The sequence below is a fragment of the Balaenoptera physalus genome (assembly GCF_965194825.1).
Source record: "Balaenoptera physalus genome assembly, chromosome: 9".
Classification (NCBI taxonomy): domain Eukaryota; kingdom Metazoa; phylum Chordata; class Mammalia; order Artiodactyla; family Balaenopteridae; genus Balaenoptera; species Balaenoptera physalus.
Window position 1 is genome coordinate 80,902,490 of NC_138888.1, and position 25,479 is coordinate 80,927,968.

Below are 25,479 nucleotides of genomic sequence, written 5' to 3' on the forward strand. Positions count from 1 at the left end.
TCTCCAGGTTCAAGGGCATCTTCCTACATCAAAAACATGCATGAGAAACCCAGAAGATGGTACACCGTGTGATCGGGAAAGGTTTCCAAAACGCACCTCTTTTCTCATCTCCTTGTGCTCGGGTTCGCCATTCCAGCCGCTTTACTAGCAATCTCCCTCCTTGGAGAATCAGCACCTTTAACCTCCTGTTCCGTACAGGTTGCAATTTGTCCTGAGGATGAACGAGAAGAGGGGTAACCAATGAGAGACTAGCTCTAGGTATCGGGACAGGCACAGGTCACTCTATTTTCCCATCAGGAAGAAGAATTAACCACAGGCTCAGCCTGCCGCCCGGGACCAGAATAGGGCCTGAAGCAATCTTGCGCTTTTGCGGCCAGCTCCCAAGAAAGTGAGTTGAAAAATGGAGCTCAGGGGCACTGCAATTCACAAACCTGCAGACTTATAAATGATAACTCTCGTCCACAAATATATTGAGGGAAGGTAACGAAGAGGAATGGAAAGCAAGGCAGAATTGCAGGAAACAGATTTCAGGAGGGAGATTCGAATCGCCTTTAAAGCACAGGAAAAGCGGCAAAACCTCGACAATGAAGCCCTTGGCCAAAAAGGGCGTATGCGTTTTTTCCTGAATATATTCAGGAAAAAACGCATACGCCCTTTTTGGCCAACCAAGCAACCTGGAAAGGCAAATCAGCGCGACAAAGAAGTCTCGCTTCCCATCGGTCAAAAGGGCCATGCTGAATAAAGTGTCCAAACCAGAAATGCAGGACAGGCCATGGAGAAACGGGAGCCTGGCTACGCTGATGGGCGGGATGTAAATTGCCAACAGCCACTCTGGAGAAGTGTACGGTGTGTCCTGAAACCTCTAAAAAACTCAGCTTAGAGAGCACAGGGCACTTCCACTCATGGGCGTATAAATTGGGAAAACTAAAAATCAGCAAGACACAGGCACCCCAAAGTTTAGGGCTGCTCTGTTGACAAGAACCTCCACTTCGTTACACCTTAAATATCCCAGGAAAGAGAAAAATGGATAAAGACGTTGTGGTCCTTATGTACAATGGAATATCACTCAGCCATGAAACCAACGTCATAAGGCTAGTAGCAGCATGATGAGTGGATTTAGGTATGACGATTCTAAGTGAAATAAGTCATACAGAAAAAGACACTTATCATAGGATATCACTTATAGAGGGAATGTAAAAACCGCTACCCTTGAACTGAATTACAAAACAGAACAGAGTCCCACGTTTAGAAAACACACTATGGCTGCTTCACGGGAAAGGTGAGGTGGGGTGATGCATAAAACAAGGGTTTCAAATTAGGTCAGATACCGTTCCATAAACCCAATATGTAATAGACAAGACCTACTCCTTGATCAGTGAATTGGACTCAACACCCCCTATTCACCGCCCAAGAATATATCTGACTAGTAAGAATCTTAAAACCTATGTATTGATATCTCTCTGTAAGTGACTCAAGTGGGTGTAAAGCGGCAGAAACACAGCAGAGGAAAGCAGATATACCACATTATAAAAATCAATTACTTTTAAAAACCCGTGAAACAAAGACAGTGAAAGAGAGAGAAATTCTTACAAAATTCGTTCAGGGGCTGTGATGCCACCTGGATTGACCATATCTAGACCCACAGCTGATTGAGACATAAGGGTGGACACTCTTGGGGCTGAGAGGTTTGGTGAGGTTGGGTGAGGAAACACAGACCCTTTAAAGTAATACTGCATGGTACCCATCCCATGGGTCCCAAATCTCCAGGTTCAAGGGCATCTTCCTACATCAAAAACATGCATGAGAAACCCAGAAGATGGTACACCGTGTGATCGGGAAAGGTTTCCAAAACGCACCTCTTTTCTCATCTCCTTGTGCTCGGATTCGCCATTCCAGCCGCTTTACTAGCAATCTCCCTCCTTGGAGAATCAGCACCTTTAACCTCCTGTTCCGTACAGGTTGCAATTTGTCCTGAGGATGAACGGGAAGAGGGGTAACCAATGAGAGACTAGCTCTAGGTATCGGGACAGGCACAGGTCACTCTATTTTCCCATCAGGAAGAAGAATTAACCACAGGCTCAGCCTGCCGCCCGGGACCAGAATAGGGCCTGAAGCAATCCTGCGCTTTTGCGGCCACCTCCCAAGAAAGTGAGTTGAAAAATGGAGCTCAGGGGCACTGCAATTCACAAACCTGCAGACTTATAAATGATAACTCTCGTCCACAAATATATTGAGGGAAGGTAACGAAGAGGAATGGAAAGCAAGGCAGAATTGCAGGAAACAGATTTCAGGAGGGAGATTCGAATCGCCTTTAAAGCACAGGAAAAGCGGCAAAACCTCGACAATGAAGCCCTTGGCCAAAAAGGGCGTATGCGTTTTTTCCTGAATATATTCAGGAAAAAACGCATACGCCCTTTTTGGCCAACCAAGCAACCTGGAAAGGCAAATCAGCGCTACAAAGAAGTCTCGCTTCCCATCGGTCAAAAGGGCCATGCTGAATAAAGTGTCCAAACCAGAAATGCAGAACAGGCCATGGAGAAACGGGAGCCTGGCTATGCTGATGGGCGGGATGTAAATTGCCAACAGCCACTCTGGAGAAGTGTACGGTGTGTCCTGAAACCTCTAAAAAACTCAGCTTAGAGAGCAAAGGGCACTTCCACTCATGGGCGTATAAATTGGGAAAACTAAAAATCAGCAAGACACAGGCACCCCAAAGTTTAGGGCTGCTCTGTTGACAAGAACCTCCACTTCGTTACACCTTAAATATCCCAGGAAAGAGAAAAATGGATAAAGACGTTGTGGTCCTTATGTACAATGGAATATCACTCAGCCATGAAACCAACGTCATAAGGCTAGTAGCAGCATGATGAGTGGATTTAGGTATGACGATTCTAAGTGAAATAAGTCATACAGAAAAAGACACTTATCATAGGATATCACTTATAGAGGGAATGTAAAAACCGCTACCCTTGAACTGAATTACAAAACAGAACAGAGTCCCACGTTTAGAAAACACACTATGGCTGCTTCACGGGAAAGGTGAGGTGGGGTGATGCATAAAACAAGGGTTTCAAATTAGGTCAGATACCGTTCCATAAACCCAATATGTAATAGACAAGACCTACTCCTTGATCAGTGAATTGGACTCAACACCCCCTATTCACCGCCCAAGAATATATCTGACTAGTAAGAATCTTAAAACCTATGTATTGATATCTCTCTGTAAGTGACTCAAGTGGGTGTAAAGCGGCAGAAACACAGCAGAGGAAAGCAGCTATACCACATTATAAAAATCAATTACTTTTAAAAACCCGTGAAACAAAGACAGTGAAAGAGAGAGAAATTCTTACAAAATTCGTTCAGGGGCTGTGATGCCACCTGGATTGACCATATCTAGACCCACAGCTGATTGAGACATAAGGGTGGACACTCTTGGGGCTGAGAGGTTTGGTGAGGTTGGGTGAGGAAACACAGACCCTTTAAAGTAATACTGCATGGTACCCATCCCATGGGTCCCAAATCTCCAGGTTCAAGGGCATCTTCCTACATCAAAAACATGCATGAGAAACCCAGAAGATGGTACACCGTGTGATCGGGAAAGGTTTCCAAAACGCACCTCTTTTCTCATCTCCTTGTGCTCGGGTTCGCCATTCCAGCCGCTTTACTAGCAATCTCCCTCCTTGGAGAATCAGCACCTTTAACCTCCTGTTCCGTACAGGTTGCAATTTGTCCTGAGGATGAACGGGAAGAGGGGTAACCAATGAGAGACTAGCTCTAGGTATCGGGACAGGCACAGGTCACTCTATTTTCCCATCAGGAAGAAGAATTAACCACAGGCTCAGCCTGCCGCCCGGGACCAGAATAGGGCCTGAAGCAATCTTGCGCTTTTGCGACCAGCTCCCAAGAAAGTGAGTTGAAAAATGGAGCTCAGGGGCACTGCAATTCACAAACCTGCAGACTTATAAATGATAACTCTCGTCCACAAATATATTGAGGGAAGGTAACGAAGAGGAATGGAAAGCAAGGCAGAATTGCAGGAAACAGATTTCAGGAGGGAGATTCGAATCGCCTTTAAAGCACAGGAAAAGCGGCAAAACCTCGACAATGAAGCCCTTGGCCAAAAAGGGCGTATGCGTTTTTTCCTGAATATATTCAGGAAAAAACGCATACGCCCTTTTTGGCCAACCAAGCAACCTGGAAAGGCAAATCAGCGCGACAAAGAAGTCTCGCTTCCCATCGGTCAAAAGGGCCATGCTGAATAAAGTGTCCAAACCAGAAATGCAGGACAGGCCATGGAGAAACGGGAGCCTGGCTACGCTGATGGGCGGGATGTAAATTGCCAACAGCCACTCTGGAGAAGTGTACGGTGTGTCCTGAAACCTCTAAAAAACTCAGCTTAGAGAGCAAAGGGCACTTCCACTCATGGGCGTATAAATTGGGAAAACTAAAAATCAGCAAGACACAGGCACCCCAAAGTTTAGGGCTGCTCTGTTGACAAGAACCTCCACTTCGTTACACCTTAAATATCCCAGGAAAGAGAAAAATGGATAAAGACGTTGTGGTCCTTATGTACAATGGAATATCACTCAGCCATGAAACCAACGTCATAAGGCTAGTAGCAGCATGATGAGTGGATTTAGGTATGACGATTCTAAGTGAAATAAGTCATACAGAAAAAGACACTTATCATAGGATATCACTTATAGACGGAATGTAAAAACCGCTACCCTTGAACTGAATTACAAAACAGAACAGAGTCCCACGTTTAGAAAACACACTATGGCTGCTTCACGGGAAAGGTGAGGTGGGGTGATGCATAAAACAAGGGTTTCAAATTAGGTCAGATACCGTTCCATAAACCCAATATGTAATAGACAAGACCTACTCCTTGCTCAGTGAATTGGACTCAACACCCCCTATTCACCGCCCAAGAATATATCTGACTAGTAAGAATCTTAAAACCTATGTTTTGATATCTCTCTGTAAGTGAGTCAAGTGGGTGTAAAGCGGCAGAGACACAGCAGAGGAAAGCAGCTATACCACATTATAAAAATCAATTACTTTTAAAAACCCGTGAAACAAAGACAGTGAAAGAGAGAGAAATTCTTACAAAATTCGTTCAGGGGCTGTGATGCCACCTGGATTGACCATATCTAGACCCACAGCTGATTGAGACATAAGGGTGGACACTCTTGGGGCTGAGAGGTTTGGTGAGGTTGGGTGAGGAAACACAGACCCTTTAAAGTAATACTGCATGGTACCCATCCCATGGGTCCCAAATCTCCAGGTTCAAGGGCATCTTCCTACATCAAAAACATGCATGAGAAACCCAGAAGATGGTACACCGTGTGATCGGGAAAGGTTTCCAAAACGCACCTCTTTTCTCATCTCCTTGTGCTCGGGTTCGCCATTCCAGCCGCTTTACTAGCAATCTCCCTCCTTGGAGAATCAGCACCTTTAACCTCCTGTTCCGTACAGGTTGCAATTTGTCCTGAGGATGAACGGGAAGAGGGGTAACCAATGAGAGACTAGCTCTAGGTATCGGGACAGGCACAGGTCACTCTATTTTCCCATCAGGAAGAAGAATTAACCACAGGCTCAGCCTGCCGCCCGGGACCAGAATAGGGCCTGAAGCAATCCTGCGCTTTTGCGGCCAGCTCCCAAGAAAGCGAGTTGAAAAATGGAGCTCAGGGGCACTGCAATTCACAAACCTGCAGACTTATAAATGATAACTCTCGTCCACAAATATATTGAGGGAAGGTAACGAAGAGGAATGGAAAGCAAGGCAGAATTGCAGGAAACAGATTTCAGGAGGGAGATTCGAATCGCCTTTAAAGCACAGGAAAAGCGGCAAAACCTCGACAATGAAGCCCTTGGCCAAAAAGGGCGTATGCGTTTTTTCCTGAATATATTCAGGAAAAAACGCATACGCCCTTTTTGGCCAACCAAGCAACCTGGAAAGGCAAATCAGCGCTACAAAGAAGTCTCGCTTCCCATCGGTCAAAAGGGCCATGCTGAATAAAGTGTCAAAACCAGAAATGCAGGACAGGCCATGGAGAAACGGGAGCCTGGCTACGCTGATGGGCGGGATGTAAATTGCCAACAGCCACTCTGGAGAAGTGTACGGTGTGTCCTGAAACCTCTACAAAACTCAGCTTAGAGAGCATAGGGCACTTCCACTCATGGGCGTATAAATTGGGAAAACTAAAAATCAGCAAGACACAGGCACCCCAAAGTTTAGGGCTGCTCTGTTGACAAGAACCTCCACTTCGTTACACCTTAAATATCCCAGGAAAGAGAAAAATGGATAAAGACGTTGTGGTCCTTATGTACAATGGAATATCACTCAGCCATGAAACCAACGTCATAAGGCTAGTAGCAGCATGATGAGTGGATTTAGGTATGACGATTCTAAGTGAAATAAGTCATACAGAAAAAGACACTTATCATAGGATATCACTTATAGACGGAATGTAAAAACCGCTACCCTTGAACTGAATTACAAAACAGAACAGAGTCCCACGTTTAGAAAACACACTATGGCTGCTTCACGGGAAAGGTGAGGTGGGGTGATGCATAAAACAAGGGTTTCAAATTAGGTCAGATACCGTTCCATAAAGCCAATATGTAATAGACAAGACCTACTCCTTGCTCAGTGAATTGGACTCAACACCCCCTATTCACCGCCCAAGAATATATCTGACTAGTAAGAATCTTAAAACCTATGTTTTGATATCTCTCTGTAAGTGACTCAAGTGGGTGTAAAGCGGCAGAAACACAGCAGAGGAAAGCAGCTATACCACATTATAAAAATCAATTACTTTTAAAAACCCGTGAAACAAAGACAGTGAAAGAGAGAGAAATTCTTACAAAATTCGTTCAGGGGCTGTGATGCCACCTGGATTGACCATATCTAGACCCACAGCTGATTGAGACATAAGGGTGGACACTCTTGGGGCTGAGAGGTTTGGTGAGGTTGGGTGAGGAAACACAGACCCTTTAAAGTAATACTGCATGGTACCCATCCCATGGGTCCCAAATCTCCAGGTTCAAGGGCATCTTCCTACATCAAAAACATGCATGAGAAACCCAGAAGATGGTACACCGTGTGATCGGGAAAGGTTTCCAAAACGCACCTCTTTTCTCATCTCCTTGTGCTCGGATTCGCCATTCCAGCCGCTTTACTAGCAATCTCCCTCCTTGGAGAATCAGCACCTTTAACCTCCTGTTCCGTACAGGTTGCAATTTGTCCTGAGGATGAACGGGAAGAGGGGTAACCAATGAGAGACTAGCTCTAGGTATCGGGACAGGCACAGGTCACTCTATTTTCCCATCAGGAAGAAGAATTAACCACAGGCTCAGCCTGCCGCCCGGGACCAGAATAGGGCCTGAAGCAATCCTGCGCTTTTGCGGCCACCTCCCAAGAAAGTGAGTTGAAAAATGGAGCTCAGGGGCACTGCAATTCACAAACCTGCAGACTTATAAATGATAACTCTCGTCCACAAATATATTGAGGGAAGGTAACGAAGAGGAATGGAAAGCAAGGCAGAATTGCAGGAAACAGATTTCAGGAGGGAGATTCGAATCGCCTTTAAAGCACAGGAAAAGCGGCAAAACCTCGACAATGAAGCCCTTGGCCAAAAAGGGCGTATGCGTTTTTTCCTGAATATATTCAGGAAAAAACGCATACGCCCTTTTTGGCCAACCAAGCAACCTGGAAAGGCAAATCAGCGCTACAAAGAAGTCTCGCTTCCCATCGGTCAAAAGGGCCATGCTGAATAAAGTGTCCAAACCAGAAATGCAGAACAGGCCATGGAGAAACGGGAGCCTGGCTATGCTGATGGGCGGGATGTAAATTGCCAACAGCCACTCTGGAGAAGTGTACGGTGTGTCCTGAAACCTCTAAAAAACTCAGCTTAGAGAGCAAAGGGCACTTCCACTCATGGGCGTATAAATTGGGAAAACTAAAAATCAGCAAGACACAGGCACCCCAAAGTTTAGGGCTGCTCTGTTGACAAGAACCTCCACTTCGTTACACCTTAAATATCCCAGGAAAGAGAAAAATGGATAAAGACGTTGTGGTCCTTATGTACAATGGAATATCACTCAGCCATGAAACCAACGTCATAAGGCTAGTAGCAGCATGATGAGTGGATTTAGGTATGACGATTCTAAGTGAAATAAGTCATACAGAAAAAGACACTTATCATAGGATATCACTTATAGAGGGAATGTAAAAACCGCTACCCTTGAACTGAATTACAAAACAGAACAGAGTCCCACGTTTAGAAAACACACTATGGCTGCTTCACGGGAAAGGTGAGGTGGGGTGATGCATAAAACAAGGGTTTCAAATTAGGTCAGATACCGTTCCATAAACCCAATATGTAATAGACAAGACCTACTCCTTGATCAGTGAATTGGACTCAACACCCCCTATTCACCGCCCAAGAATATATCTGACTAGTAAGAATCTTAAAACCTATGTATTGATATCTCTCTGTAAGTGACTCAAGTGGGTGTAAAGCGGCAGAAACACAGCAGAGGAAAGCAGCTATACCACATTATAAAAATCAATTACTTTTAAAAACCCGTGAAACAAAGACAGTGAAAGAGAGAGAAATTCTTACAAAATTCGTTCAGGGGCTGTGATGCCACCTGGATTGACCATATCTAGACCCACAGCTGATTGAGACATAAGGGTGGACACTCTTGGGGCTGAGAGGTTTGGTGAGGTTGGGTGAGGAAACACAGACCCTTTAAAGTAATACTGCATGGTACCCATCCCATGGGTCCCAAATCTCCAGGTTCAAGGGCATCTTCCTACATCAAAAACATGCATGAGAAACCCAGAAGATGGTACACCGTGTGATCGGGAAAGGTTTCCAAAACGCACCTCTTTTCTCATCTCCTTGTGCTCGGGTTCGCCATTCCAGCCGCTTTACTAGCAATCTCCCTCCTTGGAGAATCAGCACCTTTAACCTCCTGTTCCGTACAGGTTGCAATTTGTCCTGAGGATGAACGGGAAGAGGGGTAACCAATGAGAGACTAGCTCTAGGTATCGGGACAGGCACAGGTCACTCTATTTTCCCATCAGGAAGAAGAATTAACCACAGGCTCAGCCTGCCGCCCGGGACCAGAATAGGGCCTGAAGCAATCTTGCGCTTTTGCGACCAGCTCCCAAGAAAGTGAGTTGAAAAATGGAGCTCAGGGGCACTGCAATTCACAAACCTGCAGACTTATAAATGATAACTCTCGTCCACAAATATATTGAGGGAAGGTAACGAAGAGGAATGGAAAGCAAGGCAGAATTGCAGGAAACAGATTTCAGGAGGGAGATTCGAATCGCCTTTAAAGCACAGGAAAAGCGGCAAAACCTCGACAATGAAGCCCTTGGCCAAAAAGGGCGTATGCGTTTTTTCCTGAATATATTCAGGAAAAAACGCATACGCCCTTTTTGGCCAACCAAGCAACCTGGAAAGGCAAATCAGCGCGACAAAGAAGTCTCGCTTCCCATCGGTCAAAAGGGCCATGCTGAATAAAGTGTCCAAACCAGAAATGCAGGACAGGCCATGGAGAAACGGGAGCCTGGCTACGCTGATGGGCGGGATGTAAATTGCCAACAGCCACTCTGGAGAAGTGTACGGTGTGTCCTGAAACCTCTAAAAAACTCAGCTTAGAGAGCAAAGGGCACTTCCACTCATGGGCGTATAAATTGGGAAAACTAAAAATCAGCAAGACACAGGCACCCCAAAGTTTAGGGCTGCTCTGTTGACAAGAACCTCCACTTCGTTACACCTTAAATATCCCAGGAAAGAGAAAAATGGATAAAGACGTTGTGGTCCTTATGTACAATGGAATATCACTCAGCCATGAAACCAACGTCATAAGGCTAGTAGCAGCATGATGAGTGGATTTAGGTATGACGATTCTAAGTGAAATAAGTCATACAGAAAAAGACACTTATCATAGGATATCACTTATAGACGGAATGTAAAAACCGCTACCCTTGAACTGAATTACAAAACAGAACAGAGTCCCACGTTTAGAAAACACACTATGGCTGCTTCACGGGAAAGGTGAGGTGGGGTGATGCATAAAACAAGGGTTTCAAATTAGGTCAGATACCGTTCCATAAACCCAATATGTAATAGACAAGACCTACTCCTTGCTCAGTGAATTGGACTCAACACCCCCTATTCACCGCCCAAGAATATATCTGACTAGTAAGAATCTTAAAACCTATGTTTTGATATCTCTCTGTAAGTGAGTCAAGTGGGTGTAAAGCGGCAGAAACACAGCAGAGGAAAGCAGCTAAACCACATTATAAAAATCAATTACTTTTAAAAACCCGTGAAACAAAGACAGTGAAAGAGAGAGAAATTCTTACAAAATTCGTTCAGGGGCTGTGATGCCACCTGGATTGACCATATCTAGACCCACAGCTGATTGAGACATAAGGGTGGACACTCTTGGGGCTGAGAGGTTTGGTGAGGTTGGGTGAGGAAACACAGACCCTTTAAAGTAATACTGCATGGTACCCATCCCATGGGTCCCAAATCTCCAGGTTCAAGGGCATCTTCCTACGTCGAAAACATGCATGAGAAACCCAGAAGATGGTACACCGTGTGATCGGGAAAGGTTTCCAAAACGCACCTCTTTTCTCATCTCCTTGTGCTCGGGTTCGCCATTCCAGCCGCTTTACTAGCAATCTCCCTCCTTGGAGAATCAGCACCTTTAACCTCCTGTTCCGTACTGGTTGCAATTTGTCCTGAGGATGAACGGGAAGAGGGGGAAACAATGAGAGACTAGCTCTAGGTATCGGGACAGGCACAGGTCACTCTATTTTCCCATCAGGAAGAAGAATTAACCACAGGCTCAGCCTGCCGCCCGGGACCAGAATAGGGCCTGAAGCAATCTTGCGCTTTTGCGGCGAGCTCCCAAGAAAGTGAGTTGAAAAATGGAGCTCAGGGGCACTGCAATTCACAAACCTGCAGACTTATAAATGATAACTCTCGTCCACAAATATATTGAGGGAAGGTAACGAAGAGGAATGGAAAGCAAGGCAGAATTGCAGGAAACAGATTTCAGGAGGGAGATTCGAATCGCCTTTAAAGCACAGGAAAAGCGGCAAAACCTCGACAATGAAGCCCTTGGCCAAAAAGGGCGTATGCGTTTTTTCCTGAATATATTCAGGAAAAAACGCATACGCCCTTTTTGGCCAACCAAGCAACCTGGAAAGGCAAATCAGCGCTACAAAGAAGTCTCGCTTCCCATCGGTCAAAAGGGCCATGCTGAATAAAGTGTCAAAACCAGAAATGCAGGACAGGCCATGGAGAAACGGGAGCCTGGCTACGCTGATGGGCGGGATGTAAATTGCCAACAGCCACTCTGGAGAAGTGTACGGTGTGTTCTGAAACATCTAAAAAACTCAGCTTAGAGAGCACAGGGCACTTCCACTCATGGGCGTATAAATTGGGAAAACTAAAAATCAGCAAGACACAGGCACCCCAAAGTTTAGGGCTGCTCTGTTGACAAGAACCTCCACTTCGTTACACCTTAAATATCCCAGGAAAGAGAAAAATGGATAAAGACGTTGTGGTCCTTATGTACAATGGAATATCACTCAGCCATGAAACCAACGTCATAAGGCTAGTAGCAGCATGATGAGTGGATTTAGGTATGACGATTCTAAGTGAAATAAGTCATACAGAAAAAGACACTTATCATAGGATATCACTTATAGAGGGAATGTAAAAACCGCTACCCTTGAACTGAATTACAAAACAGAACAGAGTCCCACGTTTAGAAAACACACTATGGCTGCTTCACGGGAAAGGTGAGGTGGGGTGATGCATAAAACAAGGGTTTCAAATTAGGTCAGATACCGTTCCATAAACCCAATATGTAATAGACAAGACCTACTCCTTGATCAGTGAATTGGACTCAACACCCCCTATTCACCGCCCAAGAATATATCTGACTAGTAAGAATCTTAAAACCTATGTTTTGATATCTCTCTGTAAGTGAGTCAAGTGGGTGTAAAGCGGCAGAAACACAGCAGAGGAAAGCAGCTAAACCCCATTATAAAAATCAATTACTTTTAAAAACCCGTGAAACAAAGACAGTGAAAGAGAGAGAAATTCTTACAAAATTCGTTCAGGGGCTGTGATGCCACCTGGATTGACCATATCTAGACCCACAGCTGATTGAGACATAAGGGTGGACACTCTTGGGGCTGAGAGGTTTGGTGAGGTTGGGTGAGGATACACAGACCCTTTAAAGTAATACTGCATGGTACCCATCCCATGGGTCCCAAATCTCCAGGTTCAAGGGCATCTTCCTACATCAAAAACATGCATGAGAAACCCAGAAGATGGTACACCGTGTGATCGGGAAAGGTTTCCAAAACGCACCTCTTTTCTCATCTCCTTGTGCTCGGGTTCGCCATTCCAGCCGCTTTACTAGCAATCTCCCTCCTTGGAGAATCAGCACCTTTAACCTCCTGTTCCGTACAGGTTGCAATTTGTCCTGAGGATGAACGGGAAGAGGGGTAACCAATGAGAGACTAGCTCTAGGTATCGGGACAGGCACAGGTCACTCTATTTTCCCATCAGGAAGAAGAATTAACCACAGGCTCAGCCTGCCGCCCGGGACCAGAATAGGGCCTGAAGCAATCTTGCGCTTTTGCGACCAGCTCCCAAGAAAGTGAGTTGAAAAATGGAGCTCAGGGGCACTGCAATTCACAAACCTGCAGACTTATAAATGATAACTCTCGTCCACAAATATATTGAGGGAAGGTAACGAAGAGGAATGGAAAGCAAGGCAGAATTGCAGGAAACAGATTTCAGGAGGGAGATTCGAATCGCCTTTAAAGCACAGGAAAAGCGGCAAAACCTCGACAATGAAGCCCTTGGCCAAAAAGGGCGTATGCGTTTTTTCCTGAATATATTCAGGAAAAAACGCATACGCCCTTTTTGGCCAACCAAGCAACCTGGAAAGGCAAATCAGCGCGACAAAGAAGTCTCGCTTCCCATCGGTCAAAAGGGCCATGCTGAATAAAGTGTCCAAACCAGAAATGCAGGACAGGCCATGGAGAAACGGGAGCCTGGCTACGCTGATGGGCGGGATGTAAATTGCCAACAGCCACTCTGGAGAAGTGTACGGTGTGTCCTGAAACCTCTAAAAAACTCAGCTTAGAGAGCAAAGGGCACTTCCACTCATGGGCGTATAAATTGGGAAAACTAAAAATCAGCAAGACACAGGCACCCCAAAGTTTAGGGCTGCTCTGTTGACAAGAACCTCCACTTCGTTACACCTTAAATATCCCAGGAAAGAGAAAAATGGATAAAGACGTTGTGGTCCTTATGTACAATGGAATATCACTCAGCCATGAAACCAACGTCATAAGGCTAGTAGCAGCATGATGAGTGGATTTAGGTATGACGATTCTAAGTGAAATAAGTCATACAGAAAAAGACACTTATCATAGGATATCACTTATAGACGGAATGTAAAAACCGCTACCCTTGAACTGAATTACAAAACAGAACAGAGTCCCACGTTTAGAAAACACACTATGGCTGCTTCACGGGAAAGGTGAGGTGGGGTGATGCATAAAACAAGCGTTTCAAATTAGGTCAGATACCGTTCCATAAACCCAATATGTAATAGACAAGACCTACTCCTTGCTCAGTGAATTGGACTCAACACCCCCTATTCACCGCCCAAGAATATATCTGACTAGTAAGAATCTTAAAACCTATGTTTTGATATCTCTCTGTAAGTGAGTCAAGTGGGTGTAAAGCGGCAGAAACACAGCAGAGGAAAGCAGCTAAACCACATTATAAAAATCAATTACTTTTAAAAACCCGTGAAACAAAGACAGTGAAAGAGAGAGAAATTCTTACAAAATTCGTTCAGGGGCTGTGATGCCACCTGGATTGACCATATCTAGACCCACAGCTGATTGAGACATAAGGGTGGACACTCTTGGGGCTGAGAGGTTTGGTGAGGTTGGGTGAGGAAACACAGACCCTTTAAAGTAATACTGCATGGTACCCATCCCATGGGTCCCAAATCTCCAGGTTCAAGGGCATCTTCCTACGTCGAAAACATGCATGAGAAACCCAGAAGATGGTACACCGTGTGATCGGGAAAGGTTTCCAAAACGCACCTCTTTTCTCATCTCCTTGTGCTCGGGTTCGCCATTCCAGCCGCTTTACTAGCAATCTCCCTCCTTGGAGAATCAGCACCTTTAACCTCCTGTTCCGTACTGGTTGCAATTTGTCCTGAGGATGAACGGGAAGAGGGGGAACCAATGAGAGACTAGCTCTAGGTATCGGGACAGGCACAGGTCACTCTATTTTCCCATCAGGAAGAAGAATTAACCACAGGCTCAGCCTGCCGCCCGGGACCAGAATAGGGCCTGAAGCAATCTTGCGCTTTTGCGGCCAGCTCCCAAGAAAGTGAGTTGAAAAATGGAGCTCAGGGGCACTGCAATTCACAAACCTGCAGACTTATAAATGATAACTCTCGTCCACAAATATATTGAGGGAAGGTAACGAAGAGGAATGGAAAGCAAGGCAGAATTGCAGGAAACAGATTTCAGGAGGGAGATTCGAATCGCCTTTAAAGCACAGGAAAAGCGGCAAAACCTCGACAATGAAGCCCTTGGCCAAAAAGGGCGTATGCGTTTTTTCCTGAATATATTCAGGAAAAAACGCATACGCCCTTTTTGGCCAACCAAGCAACCTGGAAAGGCAAATCAGCGCTACAAAGAAGTCTCGCTTCCCATCGGTCAAAAGGGCCATGCTGAATAAAGTGTCAAAACCAGAAATGCAGGACAGGCCATGGAGAAACGGGAGCCTGGCTACGCTGATGGGCGGGATGTAAATTGCCAACAGCCACTCTGGAGAAGTGTACGGTGTGTTCTGAAACATCTAAAAAACTCAGCTTAGAGAGCACAGGGCACTTCCACTCATGGGCGTATAAATTGGGAAAACTAAAAATCAGCAAGACACAGGCACCCCAAAGTTTAGGGCTGCTCTGTTGACAAGAACCTCCACTTCGTTACACCTTAAATATCCCAGGAAAGAGAAAAATGGATAAAGACGTTGTGGTCCTTATGTACAATGGAATATCACTCAGCCATGAAACCAACGTCATAAGGCTAGTAGCAGCATGATGAGTGGATTTAGGTATGACGATTCTAAGTGAAATAAGTCATACAGAAAAAGACACTTATCATAGGATATCACTTATAGAGGGAATGTAAAAACCGCTACCCTTGAACTGAATTACAAAACAGAACAGAGTCCCACGTTTAGAAAACACACTATGGCTGCTTCACGGGAAAGGTGAGGTGGGGTGATGCATAAAACAAGGGTTTCAAATTAGGTCAGATACCGTTCCATAAACCCAATATGTAATAGACAAGACCTACTCCTTGATCAGTGAATTGGACTCAACACCCCCTATTCACCGCCCAAGAATATATCTGACTAGTAAGAATCTTAAAACCTATGTTTTGATATCTCTCTGTAAGTGAGTCAAGTGGGTGTAAAGCGGCAGAAACACAGCAGAGGAAAGCAGCTAAACCCCATTATAAAAATCAATTACTTTTAAAAACCCGTGAAACAAAGACAGTGAAAGAGAGAGAAATTCTTACAAAATTCGTTCAGGGGCTGTGATGCCACCTGGATTGACCATATCTAGACCCACAGCTGATTGAGACATAAGGGTGGACACTCTTGGGGCTGAGAGGTTTGGTGAGGTTGGGTGAGGATACACAGACCCTTTAAAGTAATACTGCATGGTACCCATCCCATGGGTCCCAAATCTCCAGGTTCAAGGGCATCTTCCTACATCAAAAACATGCATGAGAAACCCAGAAGATGGTACACCGTGTGATCGGGAAAGGTTTCCAAAACGCACCTCTTTTCTCATCTCCTTGTGCTCGGGTTCGCCATTCCAGCCGCTTTACTAGCAATCTCCCTCCTTGGAGAATCAGCACCTTTAACCTCCTGTTCCGTACAGGTTGCAATTTGTCCTGAGGATGAACGGGAAGAGGGGTAACCAATGAGAGACTAGCTCTAGGTATCGGGACAGGCACAGGTCACTCTATTTTCCCATCAGGAAGAAGAATTAACCACAGGCTCAGCCTGCCGCCCGGGACCAGAATAGGGCCTGAAGCAATCCTGCGCTTTTGCGGCCAGCTCCCAAGAAAGTGAGTTGAAAAATGGAGCTCAGGGGCACTGCAATTCACAAACCTGCAGACTTATAAATGATAACTCTCGTCCACAAATATATTGAGGGAAGGTAACGAAGAGGAATGGAAAGCAAGGCAGAATTGCAGGAAACAGATTTCAGGAGGGAGATTCGAATCGCCTTTAAAGCACAGGAAAAGCGGCAAAACCTCGACAATGAAGCCCTTGGCCGAAAAGGGCGTATGCGTTTTTTCCTGAATATATTCAGGAAAAAACGCATACGCCCTTTTTGGCCAACCAAGCAACCTGGAAAGGCAAATCAGCGCTACAAAGAAGTCTCGCTTCCCATCGGTCAAAAGGGCCATGCTGAATAAAGTGTCAAAACCAGAAATGCAGGACAGGCCATGGAGAAACGGGAGCCTGGCTACGCTGATGGGCAGGATGTAAATTGCCAACAGCCACTCTGGAGAAGTGTACGGTGTGTCCTGAAACCTCTAAAAAACTCAGCTTAGAGAGCATAGGGCACTTCCACTCATGGGCGTATAAATTGGGAAAACTAAAAATCAGCAAGACACAGGCACCCCAAAGTTTAGGGCTGCTCTGTTGACAAGAACCTCCACTTCGTTACACCTTAAATATCCCAGGAAAGAGAAAAATGGATAAAGACGTTGTGGTCCTTATGTACAATGGAATATCACTCAGCCATGAAACTAACGTCATAAGGCTAGTAGCAGCATGATGAGTGGATTTAGGTATGACGATTCTAAGTGAAATAAGTCATACAGAAAAAGACACTTATCATAGGATATCACTTATAGAGGGAATGTAAAAACCGCTACCCTTGAACTGAATTACAAAACAGAACAGAGTCCCACGTTTAGAAAACACACTATGGCTGCTTCACGGGAAAGGTGAGGTGGGGTGATGCATAAAACACGGGTTTCAAATTAGGTCAGATACCGTTCCATAAACCCAATATGTAATAGACAAGACCTACTCCTTGATCAGTGAATTGGACTCAACACCCCCTATTCACCGCCCAAGAATATATCTGACTATTAAGAATCTTAAAACCTATGTTTTGATATCTCTCTGTAAGTGACTCAAGTGGGTGTAAAGCGGCAGAAACACAGCAGAGGAAAACAGCTATGCCACATTATAAAAATCAATTACTTTTAAAAACCCGTGAAACAAAGACAGTGAAAGAGAGAGAAATTCTTACAAAATTAGTTCAGGGGCTGTGATGCCACCTGGATTGACCATATCTAGACCCACAGCTGATTGAGACATAAGGGTGGACACTCTTGGGGCTGAGAGGTTTGGTGAGGTTGGGTGAGGAAACACAGACCCTTTAAAGTAATACTGCATGGTACCCATCCCATGGGTCCCAAATCTCCAGGTTCAAGGGCATCTTCCTACATCAAAAACATGCATGAGAAACCCAGAAGATGGTACACCGTGTGATCGGGAAAGGTTTCCAAAACGCACCTCTTTTCTCATCTCCTTGTGCTCGGGTTCGCCATTCCAGCCGCTTTACTAGCAATCTCCCTCCTTGGAGAATCAGCACCTTTAACCTCCTGTTTCGTACAGGTTGCAATTTGTCCTGAGGATGAACGGGAAGAGGGGTAACCAATGAGAGACTAGCTCTAGGTATCGGGACAGGCACAGGTCACTCTATTTTCCCATCAGGAAGAAGAATTAACCACAGGCTCAGCCTGCCGCCCGGGATCAGAATAGGGCCTGAAGCAATCCTGCGCTTTTGCGGCCAGCTCCCAAGAAAGTGAGTTGAAAAATGGATCTCAGGGGCACTGCAATTCACAAACCTGCAGACTTATAAATGATAACTCTCGTCCACAAATATATTGAGGGAAGGTAACGAAGAGGAATGGAAAGCAAGGCAGAATTGCAGGAAACAGATTTCAGGAGGGAGATTCGAATCGCCTTTAAAGCACAGGAAAAGCGGCAAAACCTCGACAATGAAGCCCTTGGCCAAAAAGGGCGTATGCGTTTTTTCCTGAATATATTCAGGAAAAAACGCATACGCCCTTTTTGGCCAACCAAGCAACCTGGAAAGGCAAATCAGCGCGACAAAGAAGTCTCGCTTCCCATCGGTCAAAAGGGCCATGCTGAATAAAGTGTCAAAACCAGAAATGCAGGACAGGCCATGGAGAAACGGGAGCCTGGCTACGCTGATGGGCGGGATGTAAATTGCCAACAGCCACTCTGGAGAAGTGTACGGTGTGTCCTGAAACCTCCAAAAAACTCAGCTTAGAGAGCATAGGGCACTTCCACTCATGGGCGTATAAATTGGGAAAACTAAAAATCAGCAAGACACAGGCACCCCAAAGTTTAGGGCTGCTCTGTTGACAAGAACCTCCACTTCGTTACACCTTAAATATCCCAGGAAAGAGAAAAATGGATAAAGACGTTGTGGTCCTTATGTACAATGGAATATCACTCAGCCATGAAACCAACGTCATAAGGCTAGTAGCAGCATGATGAGTGGATTTAGGTATGACGATTCTAAGTGAAATAAGTCATACAGAAAAAGACACTTATCATAGGATATCACTTATAGAGGGAATGTAAAAACCGCTACCCTTGAACTGAATTACAAAACAGAACAGAGTCCCACGTTTAGAAAACACACTATGGCTGCTTCACGGGAAAGGTGAGGTGGGGTGATGCATAAAACACGGGTTTCAAATTAGGTCAGATACCGTTCCATAAACCCAATATGTAATAGACAAGACCTACTCCTTGATCAGTGAATTGGACTCAACACCCCCTATTCACCGCCCAAGAATATATCTGACTAGTAAGAATCTTAAAACCTATGTTTTGATATCTCTCTGTAAGTGAGTCAAGTGGGTGTAAAGCGGCAGAAACAGAGCAGTGAAAAGCAGCTAAACCCCATTATAAAAATCAATTATTTTAAAAACCCGTGAAACAAAGACAGTGAAAGAGAGAGAAATTCTTACAAAATTCGTTCAGGGGCTGTGATGCCACCTGGATTGACCATATCTAGACCCACAGCTGATTGAGACATAAGGGTGGACACTCTTGGGGCTGAGAGGTTTGGTGAGGTTGGGTGAGGAAACACAGACCCTTTAAAGTAATACTGCATGGTACCCATCCCATGGGTCCCAAATCTCCAGGTTCAAGGGCATCTTCCTACATCAAAAACATGCATGAGAAACCCAGAAGATGGTACACCGTGTGATCGGGAAAGGTTTCCAAAACGCACCTCTTTTCTCATCTCCTTGTGCTCGGGTTCGCCATTCCAGCCGCTTTACTAGCAATCTCCCTCCTTGGAGAATCAGCACCTTTAACCTCCTGTTCCGTACAGGTTGCAATTTGTCCTGAGGATGAACGGGAAGAGGGGTAACCAATGAGAGACTAGCTCTAGGTATCGGGACAGGCACAGGTCACTCTATTTTCCCATCAGGAAGAAGAATTAACCACAGGCTCAGCCTGCCGCCCGGGACCAGAATAGGGCCTGAAGCAATCTTGCGCTTTTGCGGCCAGCTCCCAAGAAAGTGAGTTGAAAAATGGAGCTCAGGGGCACTGCAATTCACAAACCTGCAGACTTATAAATGATAACTCTCGTCCACAAATATATTGAGGGAAGGTAACGAAGAGGAATGGAAAGCAAGGCAGAATTGCAGGAAACAGATTTCAGGAGGGAGATTCGAATCGCCTTTAAAGCACAGGAAAAGCGGCAAAACCTCGACAATGAAGCCCTTGGCCAAAAAGGGCGTATGCGTTTTTTCCTGAATATATTCAGGAAAAAACGCATACGCCCTTTTTGGCCAACCAAGCAACCTGGAAAGGCAAATCAGCGCTACAAAGAAGTCTCGCTTCCCATCGGTCAAAAGGGCCATGCTGAATAAAGTGTCAAAACCAGAAATGCAGGACAGGCCATGGAGAAACGGGAGCCTGGCTACGCTGATGGGCGGGATGTAAATTGCCAACAGCCACTCTGGAGAAGTGTACGGTGTGTCCTGAAACCTCTAAAAAACTCAGCTTAGAGAGCAAAGGGCACTTCCACTCATGGGCGTATAAATTGGGAAAACTAAAAATCAGCAAGACACAGGCACCCCAAAGTTTAGGGCTGCTCTGTTGACAAGAACCTCCACTTCGTTACACCTTAAATATCCCAGGAAAGAGAAAAATGGATAAAGACGTTGTGGTCCTTATGTACAATGGAATATCACTCAGCCATGAAACCAACGTCATAAGGCTAGTAGCAGCATGATGAGTGGATTTAGGTATGACGATTCTAAGTGAAATAAGTCATACAGAAAAAGACACTTATCATAGGATATCACTTATAGAGGGAATGTAAAAACCGCTACCCTTGAACTGAATTACAAAACAGAACAGAGTCCCACGTTTAGAAAACACACTATGGCTGCTTCACGGGAAAGGTGAGGTGGGGTGATGCATAAAACAAGGGTTTCAAATTAGGTCAGATACCGTTCCATAAACCCAATATGTAATAGACAAGACCTACTCCTTGATCAGTGAATTGGACTCAACACCCCCTATTCACCGCCCAAGAATATATCTGACTAGTAAGAATCTTAAAACCTATGTTTTGATATCTCTCTGTAAGTGACTCAAGTGGGTGTAAAGCGGCAGAAACACAGCAGAGGAAAGCAGCTAAACCCCATTATAAAAATCAATTACTTTTAAAAACCCGTGAAACAAAGACAGTGAAAGAGAGAGAAATTCTTACAAAATTCGTTCAGGGGCTGTGATGCCACCTGGATTGACCATATCTAGACCCACAGCTGATTGAGACATAAGGGTGGACACTCTTGGGGCTGAGAGGTTTGGTGAGGTTGGGTGAGGATACACAGACCCTTTAAAGTAATACTGCATGGTACCCATCCCATGGGTCCCAAATCTCCAGGTTCAAGGGCATCTTCCTACATCAAAAACATGCATGAGAAACCCAGAAGATGGTACACCGTGTGATCGGGAAAGGTTTCCAAAACGCACCTCTTTTCTCATCTCCTTGTGCTCGGGTTCGCCATTCCAGCCGCTTTACTAGCAATCTCCCTCCTTGGAGAATCAGCACCTTTAACCTCCTGTTCCGTACAGGTTGCAATTTGTCCTGAGGATGAACGGGAAGAGGGGTAACCAATGAGAGACTAGCTCTAGGTATCGGGACAGGCACAGGTCACTCTATTTTCCCATCAGGAAGAAGAATTAACCACAGGCTCAGCCTGCCGCCCGGGACCAGAATAGGGCCTGAAGCAATCCTGCGCTTTTGCGGCCAGCTCCCAAGAAAGTGAGTTGAAAAATGGAGCTCAGGGGCACTGCAATTCACAAACCTGCAGACTTATAAATGATAACTCTCGTCCACAAATATATTGAGGGAAGGTAACGAAGAGGAATGGAAAGCAAGGCAGAATTGCAGGAAACAGATTTCAGGAGGGAGATTCGAATCGCCTTTAAAGCACAGGAAAAGCGGCAAAACCTCGACAATGAAGCCCTTGGCCAAAAAGGGCGTATGCGTTTTTTCCTGAATATATTCAGGAAAAAACGCATACGCCCTTTTTGGCCAACCAAGCAACCTGGAAAGGCAAATCAGCGCTACAAAGAAGTCTCGCTTCCCATCGGTCAAAAGGGCCATGCTGAATAAAGTGTCAAAACCAGAAATGCAGGACAGGCCATGGAGAAACGGGAGCCTGGCTACGCTGATGGGCGGGATGTAAATTGCCAACAGCCACTCTGGAGAAGTGTACGGTGTGTCCTGAAACCTCTACAAAACTCAGCTTAGAGAGCATAGGGCACTTCCACTCATGGGCGTATAAATTGGGAAAACTAAAAATCAGCAAGACACAGGCACCCCAAAGTTTAGGGCTGCTCTGTTGACAAGAACCTCCACTTCGTTACACCTTAAATATCCCAGGAAAGAGAAAAAATGGATAAAGACGTTGTGGTCCTTATGTACAATGGAATATCACTCAGCCATGAAACCAACGTCATAAGGCTAGTAGCAGCATGATGAGTGGATTTAGGTATGACGATTCTAAGTGAAATAAGTCATACAGAAAAAGACACTTATCATAGGATATCACTTATAGAGGGAATGTAAAAACCGCTACCCTTGAACTGAATTACAAAAGAGAACAGAGTCCCACGTTTAGAAAACACACTATGGCTGCTTCACGGGAAAGGTGAGGTGGGGTGATGCATAAAACACGGGTTTCAAATTAGGTCAGATACCGTTCCATAAACCCAATATGTAATAGACAAGACCTACTCCTTGATCAGTGAATTGGACTCAACACCCCCTATTCACCGCCCAAGAATATATCTGACTAGTAAGAATCTTAAAACCTATGTTTTGATATCTCTCTGTAAGTGACTCAAGTGGGTGTAAAGCGGCAGAAACACAGCAGAGGAAAGCAGCTATGCCACATTATAAAAATCAATTACTTTTAAAAACCCGTGAAACAAAGACAGTGAAAGAGAGAGAAATTCTTACAAAATTCGTTCAGGGGCTGTGATGCCACCTGGATTGACCATATCTAGACCCACAGCTGATTGAGACATAAGGGTGGACACTCTTGGGGCTGAGAGGTTTGGTGAGGTTGGGTGAGGAAACACAGACCCTTTAAAGTAATACTGCATGGTACCCATCCCATGGGTCCCAAATCTCCAGGTTCAAGGGCATCTTCCTACATCAAAAACATGCATGAGAAACCCAGAAGATGGTACACCATGTGATCGGGAAAGGTTTCCAAAACGCACCTCTTTTCTCATCTCCTTGTGCTCGGGTTCGCCATTCCAGCCGCTTTACTAGCAATCTCCCTCCTTGTAGAATCAGCACCTTTAACCTCCTGTTCCGTACAGGTTGCAATTTGTCCTGAGGATGAACGGGAAGAGGGGTAACCAATGAGAGACTAGCTCTAGGTATCGGGACAGGCACAGGTCACTCTATTTTCCCATTAGGAAGAAGAATTAACCACAGGCTCAGCCTGCCGCCCGGGACCAGAATAGGGCCTGAAGCAATCCTGCGCTTTTGCGGCCAGCTCCCAAGAAAGTGAGTTGAAAAATGGAGCTCAGGGGCACTGCAATTCACAAACCTGCAGACTTATAAATGATAACTCTCGTCCACAAATATATTGAGGGAAGGTAACGAAGAGGAATGGAAAGCAAGGCAGAATTGCAGGAAACAGATTTCAGGAGGGAGATTCGAATCGCCTTTAAAGCACAGGAAAAGCGGCAAAACCTCGACAATGAAGCCCTTGGCCAAAAAGGGCGTATGCGTTTTTTCCTGAATATATTCAGGAAAAAACGCATACGCCCTTTTTGGCCAACCAAGCAACCTGGAAAGGCAAATCAGCGCTACAAAGAAGTCTCGCTTCCCATCGGTCAAAAGGGCCATGCTGAATAAAGTGTCAAAACCAGAAATGCAGGACAGGCCATGGAGAAACGGGAGCCTGGCTACGCTGATGGGCCGGAGGTAAATTGCCAACAGCCACTCTGGAGAAGTATACGGTGTGTCCTGAAACCTCCAAAAAACTCAGCTTAGAGAGCATAGGGCACTTCCACTCATGGGCGTATAAATTGGGAAAACTAAAAATCAGCAAGACACAGGCACCCCAAAGTTTAGGGCTGCTCTGTTGACAAGAACCTCCACTTCGTTACACCTTAAATATCCCAGGAAAGAGAAAAATGGATAAAGACGTTGTGGTCCTTATGTACAATGGAATATCACTCAGCCATGAAACCAACGTCATAAGGCTAGTAGCAGCATGATGAGTGCATTTAGGTATGACGATTCTAAGTGAAATAAGTCATACAGAAAAAGACACTTATCATAAGATATCACTTATAGAGGGAATGTAAAAACCGCTACCCTTGAACTGAATTACAAAACAGAACAGAGTCCCACGTTTAGAAAACACACTATGGCTGCTTCACGGGAAAGGTGAGGTGGGGTGATGCATAAAACAAGGGTTTCAAATTAGGTCAGATACCGTTCCATAAACCCAATATGTAATAGACAAGACCTACTCCTTGCTCAGTGAATTGGACTCAACACCCCCTATTCACCGCCCAAGAATATATCTGACTAGTAAGAATCTTAAAACCTATGTTTTGATATCTCTCTGTAAGTGAGTCAAGTGGGTGTAAAGCGGCAGAGACACAGCAGAGGAAAGCAGCTATACCACATTATAAAAATCAATTACTTTTAAAAACCCGTGAAACAAAGACAGTGAAAGAGAGAGAAATTCTTACAAAATTCGTTCAGGGGCTGTGATGCCACCTGGATTGACCATATCTAGACCCACAGCTGATTGAGACATAAGGGTGGACACTCTTGGGGCTGAGAGGTTTGGTGAGGTTGGGTGAGGAAACACAGACCCTTTAAAGTAATACTGCATGGTACCCATCCCATGGGTCCCAAATCTCCAGGTTCAAGGGCATCTTCCTACATCAAAAACATGCATGAGAAACCCAGAAGATGGTACACCGTGTGATCGGGAAAGGTTTCCAAAACGCACCTCTTTTCTCATCTCCTTGTGCTTGGGTTCGCCATTCCAGCCGCTTTACTAGCAATCTCCCTCCTTGGAGAATCAGCACCTTTAACCTCCTGTTCCGTACAGGTTGCAATTTGTCCTGAGGATGAACGGGAAGAGGGGTAACCAATGAGAGACTAGCTCTAGGTATCGGGACAGGCACAGGTCACTCTATTTTCCCATCAGGAAGAAGAATTAACCACAGGCTCAGCCTGCCGCCCGGGACCAGAATAGGGCCTGAAGCAATCCTGCGCTTTTGCGGCCAGCTCCCAAGAAAGCGAGTTGAAAAATGGAGCTCAGGGGCACTGCAATTCACAAACCTGCAGACTTATAAATGATAACTCTCGTCCACAAATATATTGAGGGAAGGTAACGAAGAGGAATGGAAAGCAAGGCAGAATTGCAGGAAACAGATTTCAGGAGGGAGATTCGAATCGCCTTTAAAGCACAGGAAAAGCGGCAAAACCTCGACAATGAAGCCCTTGGCCAAAAAGGGCGTATGCGTTTTTTCCTGAATATATTCAGGAAAAAACGCATACGCCCTTTTTGGCCAACCAAGCAACCTGGAAAGGCAAATCAGCGCTACAAAGAAGTCTCGCTTCCCATCGGTCAAAAGGGCCATGCTGAATAAAGTGTCAAAACCAGAAATGCAGGACAGGCCATGGAGAAACGGGAGCCTGGCTACGCTGATGGGCGGGATGTAAATTGCCAACAGCCACTCTGGAGAA